The sequence below is a fragment of the Eumetopias jubatus genome, unplaced genomic scaffold (assembly GCF_037043125.1).
Source record: "Eumetopias jubatus isolate StellerSeaLion01/CBP00866 unplaced genomic scaffold, mEumJub1_p1.0 scaffold_5, whole genome shotgun sequence".
Classification (NCBI taxonomy): Eukaryota; Metazoa; Chordata; class Mammalia; order Carnivora; family Otariidae; genus Eumetopias; species Eumetopias jubatus.
The window spans coordinates 119,668,864-119,688,651 of NW_028274811.1; the positions used below are offsets into that span (position 1 = coordinate 119,668,864).

Here is a 19,788-nt window from a genome sequence, read left to right on the forward strand (position 1 = left end):
GAGTTCAGTATCAGGAGCAAGTATAATTTCTTTTGGAAAATGTGATGTCTACGGCCCAGTCAGGCGGATCATGGGATCTGAATAACTGATTTAATTATGGAGTTTTCACAGACAGGTGGGGTTCTGCAGGGTCCTCTGTCAGTATGCTCTGATAAGTAAACACAACAGCACTCAGAGGCTGGGAAATGTTTCAAACCCTTTTACAAAAGTTGAGGACTTGGCATTATTTTTTCTCCCCATCATTTTTAAACCCTATTGTGTTTCAAAGGAAATTCAATCCATCTGTTTCTGCTTCTTCTAAATGCTGTTGTTTTGTAAGAGGTATTTGATGTCACAAAGCCCAATGAGTCTCAACAAAGCCATTTGCTTCCCAATAGAAGACTATAGATCTCTCCAAGGGATTAATGAAACTAGAACCTCGGGCATCTTAGACCTCACAGACCTCTATCACATTTCTAGAGTTTCTCTAACTTGAGTTTCCTTTTTGAAGAGCATCTCAATAGGAAATTGCTCCCGCACAGTTTCATCAGTCACAGATTTCAAAATGTAGCCTCTAGCTCATATTTTATCTTTTCAGAAATTTTAATTCTGACCATTGTGTGACAAATAGGGAACATGTTATCTGAGGAAACAAAACCCTTGTGATAAGTATTGAAAATTTTTATTTTAATCCTTTAAGAATGACAAATTTCTAAGAAAAAGAAATAGTTGCCTCATGCAGCAGGTCTAAAGATAGACTTTTGAGAAAAATATCTTATATGGAATTAAAAAGGTAACAATGAGAGGGCTTCCTTTGCCTAAATTTCCACTCTGGAAATTTCTAAGAAATAAATATAAACTAGTAAACTCAGATCATTTCATAAGAGTAAGCTGAACATTATAGCTTTCCTTCTTAGAGTAAGCTACAATTGTATATAGAGTCCTGGGGCTCTGAACTGAAGCAATGAGGGAAATTAAATTTCCAAGTAATTAAGAAAGATGCAATTTAAACAAATTATAATTTTGCCTTCCTGATGTCACCAGGCTTTTGTTACTGCTTTCTCAAATAAGTCAGTGAATTAAGAAAAAGGAAATAACTCAAATTAATGTTTTTGAACTCCATCAATCTGGTGGTAGTAAGCTTTTCTATGGAAGATGAATCTAATCAAAACAGGGAAGAGAATTGTTCATGCTAATTTATTACATATTGTAGTCTGAAAACACCAGGAGTCCAAAATACTTACATAATTAAGTGATATGTGAGAATGTTACTGCATTTCTTTTTATAAGACTTTCCCTCTAAATATATTTACAGTGATGTCTATCTTATAAATATGGAGCTAAGATTGATATGAAGTTTGATAGGATACCAACTAAACCTCGGTGGTCATTTACTGGCTGATTGGGCAAGAGGAGAAATAAATCTCCTAACAGGGTACCAGAAATCTATCAACATATGTGAGTGGGTTTTCACCTTTGGCTAGTCTTTCTCACTTCCTATGGTAATTTTTTGTTGATGGGTCTGGGAGTCTTCCACAAGATAAAATTCTCCAAGTTATTTTCCTTTTAAGTAAGATATTAGAGCTAGTTAAATAATGTTAGCACTAGTCACAGTGTGAAATGTGTACCTACCTTGAGATACAGCAAAAGAAAGACCACTCTCAGGTGAGACTGCTGAGAAACAGAACAGATTCCCTTTGATTCAGATCACACAATGTGATGGGCGGGTGTGTGCACCCAAGACACTGACATCTTGCACACATCCCTTTTCCTTTGATATAGACATAATCTTGTTAAAATGGAAATGTATTAGGAAAGTCAAACAATTAATTGATGCAAGAAAGGTTGTTTCATGTTTTGTGTAAATCAAAGCTGAAAATTCATTTGAGGAACAGCACTGTATTGTAGACTAAACACAATTTGGCCTGAGTATAGGGTTTGGTGTGGGTGTTAAAGTTGTTCTGGGCTACACATGCTCGGTAATCCTCAACAGAAATGTTAACTCAATTTGTCAGTATTATCTTTATGTCAACAGTAATGCTTAAATATTTACAATAGGCATAGTACGCTGAGAGTTAGTAACGCAAGATAAATTGGAAAAATGCTAACAAAATGGATGGTACTAATAGAAAGCCCTGGCACTACAGTCTCTGATTTTATATACAAGAGGCTTGCCCAAAGGTAAGATTTTATTAGGTTCTATCGTTGATATGCTGCTCCAAAAGTTTCCTTTAAAAAATGAAGAGAAAAGATTAAAAGTCTTAAAGGAAGCAAAGCAATGAGTTTGCTAAATTTATACTATATAATAAGTCAACAGTTGAGTCTAAAGTACATACTAGCTACTATGCTTCTTAAGAAGACATAAATAATATTGCACAACTTGAACTTTTATGCATTCTCCAGATATATTGCATTTTTAAACTCTCTACAGAATTAAAACAGCTAACATGTTAAAATACAGAACAAAGAGCTAGGAAACAAGAGAAAATGCCCTTTCTCTTCTTTCATTTCCCCAGCCCTACTTCTGTTGCTACTGTTTGTTGTGTTAAAGGAGTGCTATGTGTTTAAATTCTTTGTATTCTCAGTTCTTTGAAAAAACAGAGATAGATAAAACTAATAAATACATCTCCTGAAATAAAACACTGCCACTGCACCAAGCCACCTAACAAAAAGTAAATCAATCTTTAAAAATATAAATCCCAGGATACCAAAAGCAAATGACAAAAATTCTTGTCAAAAACTGTACATTTAAGAAGAAAAAGAGGAAAATGAAAGAAACAAATGAAAGACATGTACAGAAGTGGAACAGATAAAATTATGAATTTGTAAAATTGTGTTTTAAGGAAGGGAACAAAAATGGAGTGAAATTCCAAAATTAACTGCTTCCCATAAAGACTAGCATTTGTTATCTACAAGGAAGAGAAAGTGAATTGAAGAGAGCAAAAGGTATTTCCACTTTAAAGTCACTTTTAGTTTTCAACCCTCTTTTAGAATTCATTCATTTAATTGAGTCTGTGTTTAAAGGGGAAAAAAGGCCACTTCCTTGAAATACAAACAGCCTACATCTTTATGCTTTGCTCCTTCTTGCCATTCAAGCTGTCCTCTAATAATTTGGTTGTGACTTTTTCAGAAGAATTGACGGGGGATGTTCTAGCACTGAGAAATGTGCCACAAATGTTTCTGTGACACCTGTTTCAGGGCCTAATATTTCCTGAAGGATTCGGCACTTCACTGCAGAAAAAGCAGATGAGTACTCTACCCAAAAAGAATCTTCACTTTCTTTTCCTATGACAGATTCTTCAATCCCAAATGGTGGAGGAGAAATCTAGCAGAGGTGGTCCTCAAGAGCAGCAGTGTCCATCACCCCTGCCATGTAACCCTCTGGTTTTCGCTCATTTCTTCCTCTTATGTCACATGGACTTGGGCACAATTACTAAGCTTCTAAAAACTTTCAAAAAGAGTACTAAATACTCCTTAGGCTAGATTGTTCAAGCAGATAAGTAATGAGAAGAGAGAACAGACATCAAAACCAGTGACTTTTTAAGACTGTTGAATCACAGATCTGTACTTCTGAAACAAATAACGCAACATATTTTAAGAAAAAAGAAAAAGAAGAAGATAGCAGGAGAGGAAGAATGAAGGGGAGTAAGTCAGAGGGGGAGACGAACTAGGAGAGATGATGGACTGAAAAACAAACTGAGGTTTCTAGAGGGGAGGAGGGTAGGGGGATGGGTTAGCCTGGTGATGGGTATTAAAGAGGGCACATTCTGCATGGAGCACTGGGTGTTATGAACAAACAATGAATCATGGAACACTACACCAAAACAAATGATGTAATATATGGTGATTAACATAACAATAAAAAATTTAAAAAAAAAGAATCCATAACTCACTAGGCCTGTTGCTATTCACTTCCATTTTAATAATACTAATCTTAATTCCTTTATAAGAAATAATTTAAGATCAGGAGGGCCTGGGTGACTCAGTCAGCTAAGCATCCAACTCTTGATTTTGGCTCAGGTCATGATCTCAAGGTCGTGAGATCAAGCCCCGTGTAAGGCTCTGTGCTCAGCCCAGAGTCTGCTTGAGATTCTCTCCTTTTCCCTCTGACCCTCCCCCTGCTCACTCTCTCTCTCTCTCTTTCCCAAATAAATAAATAAATAAAAGCTTTGAAAAAAATAACAAGGAAATATTCGTTAAGAAAAAGAAATAATTTAAGATCACCATACAAACTGGGTTACAAAGATTAATATAAGTTAACAGATGCAGTAGATGAAGAAAGGATAACCTAGTAGATATTGAAAAGAGAAGATGACCTCCCAGAAAGTTAGAATCATGCCTTTTAAAAAATAGTAGTTAATAGACATTTCAGAGATTCTTGAGAAATCATTGTCCCTCATGGATATTATAAACTGGGGAGGGGAGTATTTGTAAGCATTTAGTGTGTAACACTACTACCCAATCAGAGAAGGCCATCTCTTCTTTTCTTCATATATAAATCTATAACCCTAATACTATTGATGTGGGTTATAATTAGTATTTATAATTTTCAATTTTAACGGCTATTACTACCAATAATGATCGTAGCAGCAGTGTCCATCACCTCTGCCATATAACCCTCTGGTTTTCACTCATTTCTTCCTCTTATGTCACGTGGACCTGCACACAATCATCTGCTTTTTCTGTTCCTTCTACAAAGAAGGTACAAATTGATCACAGTTTACTCAAGGAAATATACAGTGGATGATTCATGAACAATTACAAACAAACATGTGTCTTGGATATTCTAATAGTGAGCTGAATATCAAAAATGCCCAAGACCCATCCCACGTGGACCCAACCAACCTCTCTAGCCCCATCTCCTAAAATTCCTCTTGCTTGTTCCTTTGATATACTTCCCTCCCTTTGTACATACTTTTCCCTCTATCTCAAATGTTCTTCCCTCTTCTCCATAAAGGGAATCCTTCCCCATTCTTCACGAACTTGGTTAAATATCATCTCCTTTCCCACATTCTCACAGGTGGTGGGATGCCCCTCCTCTTGACTCCCACAGTACTCTTATTACTGTTATTATTACAGCAGCGATCCCATTGTTGCTGGCTCCCTCACCGGAAAATGAACACCTCAGGGGTAGAGCTATTTATTATTTATATTTGTATCCCCAGCACATATCACAATATCTGGCATGTAGCAGGCCATCTACTGCCACCAGAAGAGAAATCACCCCAAACTTAGTGTCTTAAAAAAAAAACAGTGATTTATTATTGCTCACAAGTCAGCAGGTTAACCAAGTGGTTTTTCAGGTCACAACTGGACTCACTCCCACACCTGCAGTAAGCAGTGGACTGGGGAGGCTCTGCTGTTTCCTAGCTATTCTGTTATATCTTTGGGGTCATTTGGCCTCAGATCTCCTCTGTGTGCATCTCACATCCCTTCAGCAAGCTAGTTCAGGCACCAACTCAGGACTGGGCAGAGAAACAAGTGTAAGTAAGCTCAATCACAGAAAGGACAAGTGAAATTGTACAAGTGCTCCTTAAACCTGTCTGTGTCACACATGCTATTGTCTATTGGCCAAAGCAAGTCGAATGGCCATCCCCAGAGTCAAGAGTGAGAGGGCACGATCAAAGGGCATGGGTACTGGGAGGTAAGAAAAACACAGTCACTAATGAAAGTGATGTACTGCAGGAAGTAAAAAATGAATCTTGTTAAATGAGGAAAGGACTATAAGAGACAGATTTATTCAAGGAAAGACTTGTAAATTTGTAAAGTAGGCAGAGCTAGTCTTTATAATTCCCTTATGGCTACATAATCTAACAAGCAAAGAAAAGTCTAACATAGCACTTGGCATATTGTAAGCACTCAGTAAATATCAGTTCTCTTCCTCTTCCCCTTTCTCTGCTTTGTTTTCTTCCCCTTTTTATTTAGGCTATTTCAGCACTATCTTCCTCAATCTCCCAACAGTCTCGCACTCAGAATGATGGAAACTCCTCTCTGAGACAATACCTTCCCTTTGCTTCAAAATACTTCTTTCCTGTAGCTCCTCAAGAGGTTGTCAAGATTTAAGTATCAATTCCAGTTAGCTAACTTCCAAGTTTTAATGACTATAATTGCATTTTAAATACCTTAACTTAAATTAAAGAGTAATTTCAAGGGGCACCTGGGTGGCTCAGTCGTTAAGCATCTGCCTCCGGCTCAGGTCACGGTCCCAGGGTCCTGGGATCGAGCCCCAAGTCAGGCACCCTGCTCAGCGGAAAGCCTGCTTCTCCCTTCCCCACTCCTCCTGCTTGTGTTCCTCTCTCGCTGTCTCTCTCTCTCTCTGTCAAATAAATAAGTAAAATCTTTAAAAAAAAAAAAAAAGAGTAATTTCAGGAACCATAAAGGCAAGTGTTGTCTTTGGACACTCCTAAAACCACACCAACTTATTGAGTTCCTACATTCCAGTTGTATGTTAGATCTGCTCTGCATTCTGTTACAAGTCCTGAAGACCCAAGGCAGGAGAATCACATTCATCATAAACCAATAGCCTTTGTTCCTAAAAGTGTATCATTAAATGGATTATATTGTACAATTATTCTTTACATAAGGTATTATGAAAATTAAAAGGGTCACAATCATTTTTCAAAATCAATTAAACTACAACTGGTAATCACATGGCCATAAACTTTCAGTGCCTAAGCCTTTTGTGATTTACCTTCCAGGGATTGAGCTGCTGAATCATTATTAAAGAATCTCCTAAAATTAAAGAGAAATGAGCAATAGGCCAAGAAGGGGGAAAGAAAGCAAGTGAGAAAGACAAGCATATATTTAGTGACTTGTATGGCTATTTATCATCATGACCCAGAAAATTAGTGATCTCAAAATATGGAGCCACCAATGGGCATTTGGACACCATTAGGAAATGCCTGGTTCTTCTTATAGGTAACAGAGGGAAGAAACAACAAATGTTTATTGAGTGCTACCATAAGCAAAGCACTCAGTAATGGGAACTACAGTTTGTGGAGAACACGGATAAGATATCATACCTTCCCTAAATAATTAAACTTACAATTTAGAGCAATATACAGACTTTCAATCTAACCATTGCATAATCTACCAGATGTGTTTCCAAAACTCTGGGTTTCTTTTAAGGCACTATGAGCCACCAAAGAAGAAGTAATTAATTTCAGGTGAAAGGAGAAGGAGAGTCTTGAGAAAAGAATAAATATTTCTTTCAAACCTTAAAAGATTAATTTGATTTTGACAGTGGTACTTGGAAGGGCATTCCAGGCTTAGTGAATAGCACAAAGCAAGGTGGAATGAAAAAGTTCCTAGTGTTCACTGGGAAACAGTGACAGAGTGGCGAGGTATATGTAGTGTGTGCGTGTGAGGGATAATCTCAGAGATAATGTGCCTGGAATGATGTGATTTGAAATCAAACTGAGTGCACATACAACACCACATTAAACATATAACCTGGATGTTGTCCACAGCTTTCCCCCCTTCCTACCCAGTCCATTCATATGGTAGGGGCTGGTTCTTGAAATTACCCATCAGTTTAAGTTAAAGTATTTAAAATGTAAATATTATAGTCATTAACACTTGGAAATTAACTAACTAGAATTGATAACCAAGTCTTGACAACTTCTAGAGGAAATAGAACACAGGAGAGAGAAATAAATGAAGGATTATTGTAGCTGCTGTCTGGGAAATGGGTTGGAGATGAGCAAGAAGAAAGCAACTAGCAGGCTAGTGTTGTAATCTGGGCAAGTAGCTTCAACTAGGGCAGCAGTAATTGGGGATGAAGAGAAAAGTAACAGATGTGGCTGCTGTTGAAAAGGTAGCTACAACACAAAGCACCTTGAATATTTGTTGAATAAATGGATTTATCCCTAGGCCATTGGGCAATGAAATATTTTTGAGGATGGAAATTATGAGATTTGTATTTCATAATTCTGACAGTGTGACAGTATGGCAGTATGGATGACAGTTTAAAGACGGGAATTCTGAAGGTGGTAAAATTAGTTAAGAAACTATGATAAATAGGTAGGGGAAAGAGGATTGAGGTACAGAAATAAGACAAGGCAGAATAAAGGGAACTGAAAAGATGGAATTTTAAAGAAAGAGCTAGGCAAAGTTAGAAGCCACTTTAGTAGTGAGTTTAGAGAACAATAAAGAGCTAAAGGCTTCTTACAAGGTAAGATAGAATACCATTAACAGAAATAGGGCACAAAGGAAAAAAGTTAAGTTTGAGGAAGGAGAAGTTAGTAAGTCTTTTAAACATACTGATCTTGATATGAGGGATAACCACAAATAAAAGGACCATCGCAGTTCCTGCTGGTCCATTATCAGGACCAAATTTGGGGATCAGTTTCATAGAGCCTATCCACAAGGCAGAGTAGTTGGGTCATGAGGCATGCTGCTCCGCAGCTGTCAACAAAAGTATTTAAGTTTGAACCTGTGAGGTAGGCTGGTCTTGTGGGCACAAATATATGGTATTAAAAAAGAAAGAACAGGAGATGAGACATGGCTCCAAATTTGCCCTGGAAAAGGCAATATGCATTAGATAAGGGACTTCACACTGAGAGAAGCTCAGAGAGCTCTCTTGCCCACACTCCCAATTTGAGACTCTGTACAGGGAGCCCCACAGCAAGAGGAAAGCCCTGAAAAATCAAGAAAATGCTGCATTCTCAGCAGGCAGAGGGAAGTCCTGCAGTGTGGTTTTCCTCTGCTATCTTTCCATGAAGCACAAATGGGATAAGACCCCAGACAGCTGAATCTGAGTGAGGAATTTGCAGAGATCGGGAGATTGGAAAGCTCTGAATTAATGGCTGCAAAGTACACCATCCAGAAGGGCCCAAAGAGGTCTGTGGGGCCATCATAAAATGGACGTGACTGAATCTGCCTGAGAGTACCAAGAAGTACACCCGTTGCTAACTTCAACTGTAAATGCGAGCAGAATAAGCACCAACCATTGAGCAAGGAACACCGATGCAGATAAGCAAGAGACACCTCGCCCAAAATGCCTAATTTTCTGCTTGGACCAACCCCCCTTATTATATACCACCACCACATATAAAAGATATCATCCTAGGAGCTGGGAGGAACAGCAGAAGATAAAAAGAGACTGGGCATTTGATCCTAGACAGATCGAACATTACCCAAGTGAAGTATTTAAATTACAGTTGCTCTAAGGTTTAAACACAAATGAATATTTAGTACAGTTATTTTGGGGGAGGGGATCTCAGGAAGAGAGGTCCCCACTACCTAGAGGGTAAAGTTGAGGACAGAGACTAGATTAACTACTGATGAAATTAATAAATTATATTTCTCTGCAAATGCAAGTTATAATATGAGTTAAATTTATGGCCCCTCCATGGTAAATAATAAGGGTAATGGTGATAGTGTTGATAATACTGGCAGATAGGTTTTTTAATTGCCCACATTAGTAGGTCCCCCACCTGTCATGGCATTCTCATCACCAGGCACCATTTGACCTAATAAAAGAGGCAGGAAAAACATAGTTCATTGAATGGATAGTGAGTAGTTAATACCACTGGTACTGGAGTAAATTGTTGATTGATATAAATAGATAGAAATGACCATGAAAATTTGGAAGAAAGATCATGGAAAATCTTAAACATCAACTAAGGAACTATTTCTTTAAGCACAAAAAGTAAATTCAAAACAATGAATCATGGAACACTACATCAAAAACTAATGATGTAATGTATGGTGATTAACATAACATAATAATAAAAAAAAGTAAATTCATGTTTTGAAGGACAAGAATGACATTGGGGAAATCTATGCTTTAAGAAAATTAACGTGACAGTTTGGTGCATGGGATAGTTTGGGGAGAAGGTATCAGCAAATATAGGTATGACAGATGGGGCAAACTTGGAAGTTTTGCATCCTAAGAACATATTTTAACTATGATCATTCTGTAGTTCCCCACTCCAAAAACATCTGGAGCATTTTACGAGATGACCTCAAGTTAAAACGAACACTGGAAGCAGTCTTAACATGGGAAAACATGTCATTTACACTGCTGGAAGCATGAGTGTAGGAACGGGAAGGCAGACTCTGTGTTACAAATGGATGGATGGAAAAAGATGCCAGGAAGACCGTCTACCTTCATCCTCCTACCTCACTGCCAGCTCCCTGAGTTTACCTAGAGCACAGCAGGGCAGGCCCCCAAATTCTGAAACACATATTCTAGAAATAGCACTAGCCACAGACCACATGAGAGATGGTGAAGACAGGGGCAGAGTGATGGCCCATGAAGGCAAGGGCACAGGTAGATGTGAGTGATGCTCTGAAGGAACAACAATCTCAGCAGGCAGTATGAAGACCCAAGGAACAATCCAGCTCTGCCATTAATTAGCTACATGACCATAAGGAAATTATTTGTTCTCCCAACAAAATGAGGCATAGTAAATGTCTACCAAGGTAACCTCTCACAGCCAATGACTCCCAAGATCTCAAAGTTCCTCCTTTCTGCTCTGAAATTCACAAATGCGTACGTACCTAAAGTCATGTCTTGCAAAATCCCCTGCAGTAGTTGCCTTTTTGTGGTAAACCTATCAGTTGCAGATGGGTTTCTTGTTCAGATTCAGTTCCGCTCTGGTTCTCTTCAAGGAGAATGCGAAGAAACAGAAATGCAAATTTTCTCAGATAAAGTAAAGGCTAGGATTTTCTAGTATGTCACAGAATTGTTCTGTTGAGGTTGTTTTCATTTTAGTACAACTTAAAGGAAAACCCAAAAGACTCTTTGCATAAATATTTTAAGGATAACACCTCTGATTATATTAATTTTCTATATTATTTTCTCTATTAAAATTTTGTGGTAAACTATATAAGCCACGTTTTCTCATAGTCTAGTTATTCACCAAAATACCAGAGCTCCCCACTACCTAGAGGCTACTCCGTACTCAAAAATAAAACTTGCCAATTGACTACTCCTCTTCAAATGATTTTTAATTAATGAAAATATTCCTGGCTTCAACTAAGGAAGCATATAAAAAATACACCATAGCATAAATAGATTGATATTCTCATTATTAATACCACAACATAAAATTCCTATTTTAAAACTGACCTTAGCTCCAAACTCCTATGCCACCTTCTACCCAAAACCCACGTTATCTCATTTTATTTATCCATACCATGTGTTAGTTTGATATGTCACCCCTACAAAAGAATTTAAAAGTCATAATTACTCCAGACTGTACCTTTCAGATTTCTTTCAAACTTGTAGTCTTGTGCCTTATCTCACACCTTTTTTACGTTATTCCTCCAGTTATTTTGCTTCTTGATGATGTGATATTTATCTTTCATTCACAAAAACACCACTCAGAATACTACGTAATATGTAGATGTGTCTTTGAAATATCCAGTAGTTTTTTTCTGCTAGTAATATTGCAAGGGTGTCCCAGGCCTCTAAATTGCCCAATTAACATCACTTAGGAGATCACAGATGGGTTTGCTAGAAGAGCACCATTATAAAATAGAAGCATAAAATATTCCTGTGAGTATTTTCAAAATTACACAGCTAGAATTACCTATATGTGTTAACATATTAACAGGTGTTTGGATTTATTGACCTTAGCTTTTAGAGATAGATTATTTTTATTATATATGATTATAATATTTCCTCTCTATTTCACAATCCTAGTATTTTCAATAGGTAAAATAAAATCATATTTATAGCATATACATGTAAAGAACTGATCTATAAAATACACCTGAGAATGTGAATCTTGTAAAAAGATCTAGTTGTTGAATGAAATCCAGTAAAATACAAATACGTCTACCACCCTTGAGTTAATGGAAGCTCATATATATGCTTGAGCATTGAATATTTACTATCATATGAATTGAAGAAAAGCAGCGGTGCTTTCAAGTTCAGCACAAAAGTAATGTTTTGAAAGTGGGTGAAATCCCATCTTGTCATTTAAGCCCTTAGACTTGGCCCATATATTCTATCCACTATCCTTGTTCTCAACCTGTGTTACCTGATTCCCAGTATGGTTATTTCCACCTTTTGTTCACAAGTATTTCCTCTTAACAATACACCATTCAGAAAAAGGTATGTCTTTGAATTGTCAACTAGTACTTTGTTCTGACAAAAGATATCACTCTAGTGTTTCAAGACTATATGTTAGAAATCTTGAAATTAATACCTTTTGTTGACTATTAGAAATGAGTTTATTTGACAAGTGGTACATTAGAAAGTACAGTCAATAACACTGAAAAACAAAATCCTACATTCTAAAATGTGTAAATATTTAGCATAGGTTAATATGATATCGCTTTAAGGAATCTAAAAGGATTATTCTCGGGTCTGATTTCAACATGCGTTTGTTATGACATATTCATCATATAGTAAGGCCTCTGTTCCCCAGACATGAAGAGGCAAAAGATTGGAGCAAATTTAAGTAATTGAAGGAAAAACTAAATGATCATAATTTCTTTGTGTTGGTGTAGATCAAATATACAAAACAAAACCTCAATTGCCTAGAATCTGAAAGAAATGTAACTGAACAAGGAAAAGAATTAGAAGAATTGCACTGCACTTTCTTCAAGCACCTAGATAGCCTGTTTCTGATGCAATACTATAATAATAATGAAAAACATATATACCTATAAAAAATCAAAATCTAAGAACAATTTTGGAATATAATATTGACTATAATTTTAGATATAATAAATTAGATTAATATATAATTTGCTAAAATAGTTTAAAGCACATACCACACATTGTAAAAAATTATAATTTATTACATTTTATTTGAAATTTAAAAGTGACAATATTCTTACTATTGCTTAAAACAATTGTGAAATAGATTGTTTTGATTCATTAATTATAGCATGTATTTTCATTTCTTGATAGATTTAAATTGGTAAACGGTCTATAATTAAAATTTTTAGCTACTGGTTGATAAAAGTGTTAAAGTCATAAACATGTTTACTATTTTTTTAATTCTCTTACTTTTCTGTTTTTACAAAAATAAACCTCATCATGAAAAGAGATTATCATATGAACAATGAACTAGTATAGTGCTTTCCATGTAATAGTATTTAAAATATTTTCTAGATCTTTCCAGAGATATTTAGACATATGCAAACACATATATGAATCATACCTGTATTTTTTCAGAAAGGTTAGTAAACTGTACACACTGTTCTATAACTCCCTTTGTTACTTAACAATACTTCTCAGAGATTTTTTTGTATCAACAGATAAAGGGCTTCTTCATTCCTTTCTTACAGCTGTATCCAATTCCATCATTTGGGTGCACCACAATTCACATCACGTCAGTTCACATCAGTCCACTACCGCTAAGTACTTATTTTCATCATCTTTTCCTATTAACAAACAGCACTACAATAAATATTCTGAAATAAATGTCTCCTCCTACATAGGTAATTGTATCTATAGAATAAGCTAGCAGTGGAATTTCTGGTACAAGGGATATTGTGCATTTGTAAATTTGATAAATATTTGCCAAATTTCCCTCCATCCAGTCTGTCCCAATTACACTCCCATTCACCGTGTGTAAGAATAATGATTTATGCACACTCTTCCAATGCAGGGTGCTATTAAAGTGTTTTTATCTTTGCCAGCCTGACAGATGAAAATGGTACCTCACTGGGCTTCATTTTCTGTTTCTCTTACTCTAAGTGAGAATGAGAGTCTTTCAATATGTTGAAGGATGCATTTTTAAAGAAACAATCTGAGAGTACAATTTGGTAAATTAGTTACAAACAATTTGATACTATCAATTTATCAAATCTAATACCATTCCATTACAACAGTTGTTTCTGCCAAAAGCCAACTCCACTTGTGCACAACATCCCATCCTCTCTCAAGGGCTCAGTGATGCTGCTCCTTCAATTCTCCCCTCTCTTGCTCCATAGTGGGTCCTTACCATTTACATACAGGCACTCTACATTCCCTCTTCAAAACAAAACAAAATCAAAATCTTCCCTGACCCTTTATCTCCTTCTAGATTTCATCTCACTTTTCTGCTTTTACAGCAAAACTCAAAAAAAGCACCTAGGGGCACCTGGATGGCTCAGTTTGTTAAGTGTTTGCATTCGGCTCAGGTCATGATCTCAGGGTCCTGGGATCGAGTTCCGCATCGAGCTCCACAGGAAGCTCAGCAGGGAGTCTGCTTCTCCCTCTCCCTCTGCCTGCTGCTCCCCCTGCTTGTGCTCTCTCTCTCTGTCAAATACATAAATTAATAATTTAAAAAAAGGATCTACACTCACTATCTTCCTTTCTCAAAATTCCCTTCTGAACTTTATAATCCGTCTTCCTTCCTCAACACTCCAAACAAATAACTCTTGTCAAAGTCACCAGTGACCTCCAGGTTGCTAAAGCAAATGGATATTTCCCAAGTCATCTTATCTGACCTAACAGCACTATCTGAAATTCTTGATCACACTCTCCTCCTTAAAACGCTTTTCACTGGGCTCCCGAGACACCACATTTTTGGGTTTTCCTCCTACCTCACTGGCAAAACCTTCTGTCTGATGATTTCTCATCTCCCCAACCTGCAAATGCTAGATGTTAGAGCCTGCCAGGGCTCAAACCTCAGATTTTTTTCTGTCTATGCTCATGCCCTAGCGATTTCATCCAGTTTCTTTCTTTATATACCAACTGTATTACTAATGCCACCAAAATTATATTTCCAGCCTAAATATGTGCCCCTAACTACAGACTTAAATAGTCTACTGTCTACTTGACTTCTTGCCATAGGTGGCTATTAGGAATCTCTAAATGCTCCAAACAACTCCTGATTTTCACCTCCCCCCAATCTGTTCTGATCATATTCTTCCTTATTTCAGTAAATTGCAAATTCATTTTTCCAGTTGTTCAAGCCAAAAATCTTGAAGTCTTCCTAGACTCCTTTCTTTCTCTCACACCCCATACTCAATACATCAGAAAATCCTGTTGAGGCACCTGGGTGGCTCAGTCGTTAAGCATCTGCCTTCGGCCCAGATCATGGTCCCAGGGTCCTGGGATCGAGCCCCACATCGGGCTCCCTGCTCCGCGGGAAGCCTGCTTTACCCTCTCCAACTCCCCCTGCTTGTGTTCCCTCTCTCGCTGTGTCTCTCTTTGTCAAATAAATAAAATCTTTAAAAAAAAAAAAAGAAAGAAAATCCTGTTGGTTTTAATATTCAGAATGCAAGCACTTCTTATCACCTCTACCTTGATCATGTTGGTCCTAGCCAGCATTATCTCTCACCTGGATTATTGCTGTATCCTCCTAACTGGCTTTCATCTCTGTCCCATAAAATCAAATCTCAAATACTAGCCAGAGTGCTCTTTCTAAAACAATGAGTCGGATTAAGTCAATTTTCTATTAAAATTCCTCCAATACTGGGGCACCTGGGTGGCTCAGTTGGTTAAGCCTCTGCCTTGGACTCGGGTCATGATCACAGAATCCTGAGATCAAGCCCCACAGGGAGTCTGCTTCTCCCTCTCCCTCTTCCCCTCCTGCCTGCTCGTGCTCTTTCTCTCTCTCAAATAAATAAAATCTTTAAAAAAAATCCTTCAATATCTCACCATCTCACTCAAAGTAAAATCAAAAGTTACATAAAGGCACAAGATGCTACAAATGCAGGTCTGGCATACCTGCATTTCTGAAATTTTTTCCCACATGGCTCTTAGACCAGTCAATACTGGACTGAGTCTCTATGCTGTTCCTAGAGCACACCAAGCATGCTCCTACTTCATGCTCCTGTACTTGATGCTCTCTTTCCCTGGAACACTCTCCTTCCAGATAGCCATAATTGCTCTTGCTCTCTCCTTTCCTTCAGGTATCTACTCAACTCTCACCTTACTAGAGAAGGTTTCTCTAATCAGTTGTGTAAAAAATTAACCTCCATCTCCTGGTATTCCAAAAAGAGAAAAGGATATTCACTAGTGGCACAACCAAACGGATTTCCAAAACCTCTGTGATTGTTTCTCCCCAGTCCAAATTCATCAAGATGTTCTTCTCATCAAGATGCTTAACTTGGGTATGGTTCAGTTTCTCCATCTATAAAATAGGGACAATAGTACCTAACTGAGAGAAGCATTATAAGAGTTACATAACTCATGTAAAAATATTTAATACAATTCTTGACACAAAATTTAATAAATATTAGTTATTATTATTTCAATTATTAGTTTTATTTCTAATACCACCAATAACTGAAATCAGGTACTCCTTACACCATGAATATTATCATAGCATTATCATAACTGATCTCCTCTCCAATATTTCTCCATTCAAATAAAACAAAATTAACCTCCATAAAATATTCTCTTTTCTCAAAAACCTCCAGTTACTCTTTAATTGCCTAGAGAATAATATCCAGGTTCCTTAGCCTGGCGTTCAGCACCCTGCACAACAGGCCTTACCAGGACTTATCTCTATAAGTAAATTCCCCACTGTTTTGAATCAAGTCCATGTTCACACTTTGCTCTCAGAGTATCTCACACACACACTCCCACCTCAGCCTTTTGCAAGTATCATTCCCTCTATCTGGAATGCTGTTTCTCCTTTGAGTACCTAAAACTCTAGTTATGTTCTGATATTCCCCCATGCTTTTATTGAATTTTTTCACTTTGAAATACTGTACCATGTATTGCCTATTCCCAATCTATCTAATAGTAATATAATGTGAACCACATGGGCAATTTTAAGTTTACCAGTAACAACATTACAAAACTTAAACAGATGAAATTAAATAAAATAATACATTCAATATATGTAAAATATTATCATTTCAATGTATAATCAATGTAAAAGAATTATTAGTGAGACATTCTACATTCTTTTTTAATTATTCCAAAATCCAGTGCATATTTTACATATATAACACATCTCAATTCAGACACTAAATTTTCATAGGAAATAATTGCTCTATATTTAGACTTTATAGACTATACAGTTAAAAAGTAAATTGACGGGCTTTTTCAGGCAGCCAGGAGGATGGCGGACTCTCAGACTGAGTGTGCTACCAAAAGGAGCCAACCATCTTTCCAAAATAAAAAGAGGGTCCTGCTTGGAGAACCTGGTAAAGAGAAGCTCCCATGATACTACAAAAAACATTAGGCTGGGCTTCAAGATGCCCAAGGAGACCACTGAGGGCACCTATATTGACAAGAAATGTCCCTTTACTAGTAATGTCTCCATCAAAGGGTGGATTTTGTCTGGTGTGACGACCAAGATGAAGATGCAGAGGACCACTGTTATTCTCTTAGACTCCCTGTACTACCTCCGAAAGTACTACTGCTTTGAGAAACACAAGAACATGTCCGTGCACCTGTCCCCATGCCTCAAGGATGTCTAGATGGGCAACACTGTCACAGTGGGCAAGTGCCAGCCACTGAGCAAGGCTGTGCGCCTCAACATGCTCACGAAGTCATGAAGGCCACTGGCACCAAGAAGCAATTCCAAAAGTTCTGAGACTAGACATCTGCCCACACCCTTGAAGAAAATAAGGTTATTTTCCCAGTTAAAAAAAAAAAAAAAGTAAATGACATACCCAAATTGTTTCAAAAATTCATAAAAGTTTTTAACTTAATGACATATCAGTTTTTAAATTTAAATTTAAAAAATTAAAACTAATAAAATTTAAAATTCAGTTCCTCATTTGCACTTACCACGTATCAATTGCTCAGTAGCCACCTCAGGCTAGTCACTATGTATTGGACATCAAAGACTCATACCTTTCATTAGACTATTAACTAAATACAGTATCTTGTGTCACTATCTTGTGTATGATTCACCACGATAATGAAAATTATCTCATTGTTCACCAAACAATTTTCTGCCCCCTATAGAGTACTTACCATTAGTGATAGCTAATTCAAAGGAATGTTTTAGATATGAAGTCCTATATAGTCCTTTATTTTCTTCTTTGAGTCACTGAAATTCCAAATATATATGTATATATACATTTGTGTGAATGTGTGTGTGAAAGAGAGAGTTTATTTTCCCCCATAACAGTCCTTGACCTCTGGTGCATCTCCTTTGGTCTGGATAACCAAAAATTAATTAGAAAAATTCAAAATAATCTGGTATTCCATTTGATCTTGCCACAGACATCAATCAAGCAAAAGCTGACTTGAGCAGATGGGTTTACTACTAATGCTTTCTGACCACCAATAGGTCTTGTCTCATTTCCTAAAGATACAAGCTCTCATCTCTCGACCAACAAGGATGAGAGTTCCAGAGACATAAGAATTCTATAGAAACTAGTTCTATTCCACATCCCACAAAATTTAGTTTAGGAACAGCTGGCTTTAGATATAACTTTATAGAGGGTAAGTAACCTTAGAGTTTTGAAAATTACTGAGGACCAATATTCACAGACATATCACCTAAATTAATACTTAAGGCCAAAAAATAATCCTGTCACAGATTTTATTATCCTAGACACTAAAATAAAAAGACATTTATGAAAATTTTCCCAATCTGGGCATAGCATTTTAGCTTCCAGGAGGTTTTCAAGCATGCATGTGCAGCCTCAAGAAGATCCAAGACAGAGCGGAATATCAGAGCACACTATCAGAAAAAAAAAAAGAAAGAAAGAAAGACATTTCAGATATTTAAGATCCATGAAACCCTCACAAATTCAGATGTGAGTTGCATTATGAACAATAAACACCTACAGAACAGCTGCTGTGTGCAAAACACACCGTTTGCCATGATTAAATTAAATCCCCTCTACTTAAGCATCAGAGACCACCCTACTTGTTCTCCAGAAGCTCAAGTCCCTCTATCTGTCAGGCCAAAACATCCCTTCTCATAATAGTAGGTGACCCCTTTCAACCTGGTCCTCAACTCAGGAAAGTGCTGGAAAAGTTCAGTGATCACACTCAGAACAACTAACCATATCTATTCTCCTTTTCAATTTTCCCCCAATTACTTCTGTCCAAAAGACTTTGAAAGTCTATTTCTAACCAATGGAAAAAAATTTAGTACGAGTCTTTGTCTCTAATTCATCACATTCCTCTATCCCAGTCTATGCCATTTTCCTTAAACATCCTTATAAACTTGCAAAATGTGTCCCACTATTTTTCTGATCAGAAAACCTGTATTTCAAAATAAATATTTCATATTCTTAAGGGCATATTTACTTCATATAGACATACAGATTTCATTCCTATCTGAAATATATTGTTCACCTCTTGAAACTCAGAAACCACATCTACTTTTCCCCTGCTTTCCAGTCCACAGCTGGGTGTGGATTTATATCAACTTGCATGGGCATCACATCGCACTGGAATCCTGCTTTCAAAAGGGCAAGCCTAAGAAGATTTTGGTAGACAAGATTTTATTTTCAGAGTAGGAATAAAGGAATAGAATAATCCCCATAGATCCCTCTCTAGACCTCCCCAGCCGGCTGTCGTGGCTCCTCACCTGGCCCCTCTTGGGAAACACAGGAAAAAGGAAAATGAGAGATCAGGACAGAGCCTGGACACTGCCCTAGGCTAGGATTTGCTAGTAAGTAAACAGCTTCTGACCTGAACTTGCTAGCATTCTCTCTCTCTGAGACAGCAAAAGAGACAGGAGGTACACAATGGGACTCCTAATTTTCAGGAGGCCTTCAAGTCAGATCACCTTACACCCGTACATTTTATCACTTGAGCACACCGCTTTTCCCAAAAGGATGCCCTCTGAAGCTGGATATTCAGTCAAAAACAAGTCATTGGAATCAAAGCCCACCAGCCACAAAGAACATCCACTTAGGAAAACTATATCCACTCAATTGTCAAATTTGGCCACATGGATCACTATCACTTTGTTTTCTGGTAATGGTTTTACT

General features: G+C 37.2%; 1 pseudogene; it reads left to right on the forward strand.

Annotated features, from left to right (window-relative positions):
• The first annotated feature begins 16,946 nt into the window (after positions 1–16,946).
• LOC114204707 (small ribosomal subunit protein uS17 pseudogene) lies at positions 16,947–17,423 on the forward strand (annotated as a pseudogene).
• Positions 17,424–19,788: the final 2,365 nt, after the last annotated feature.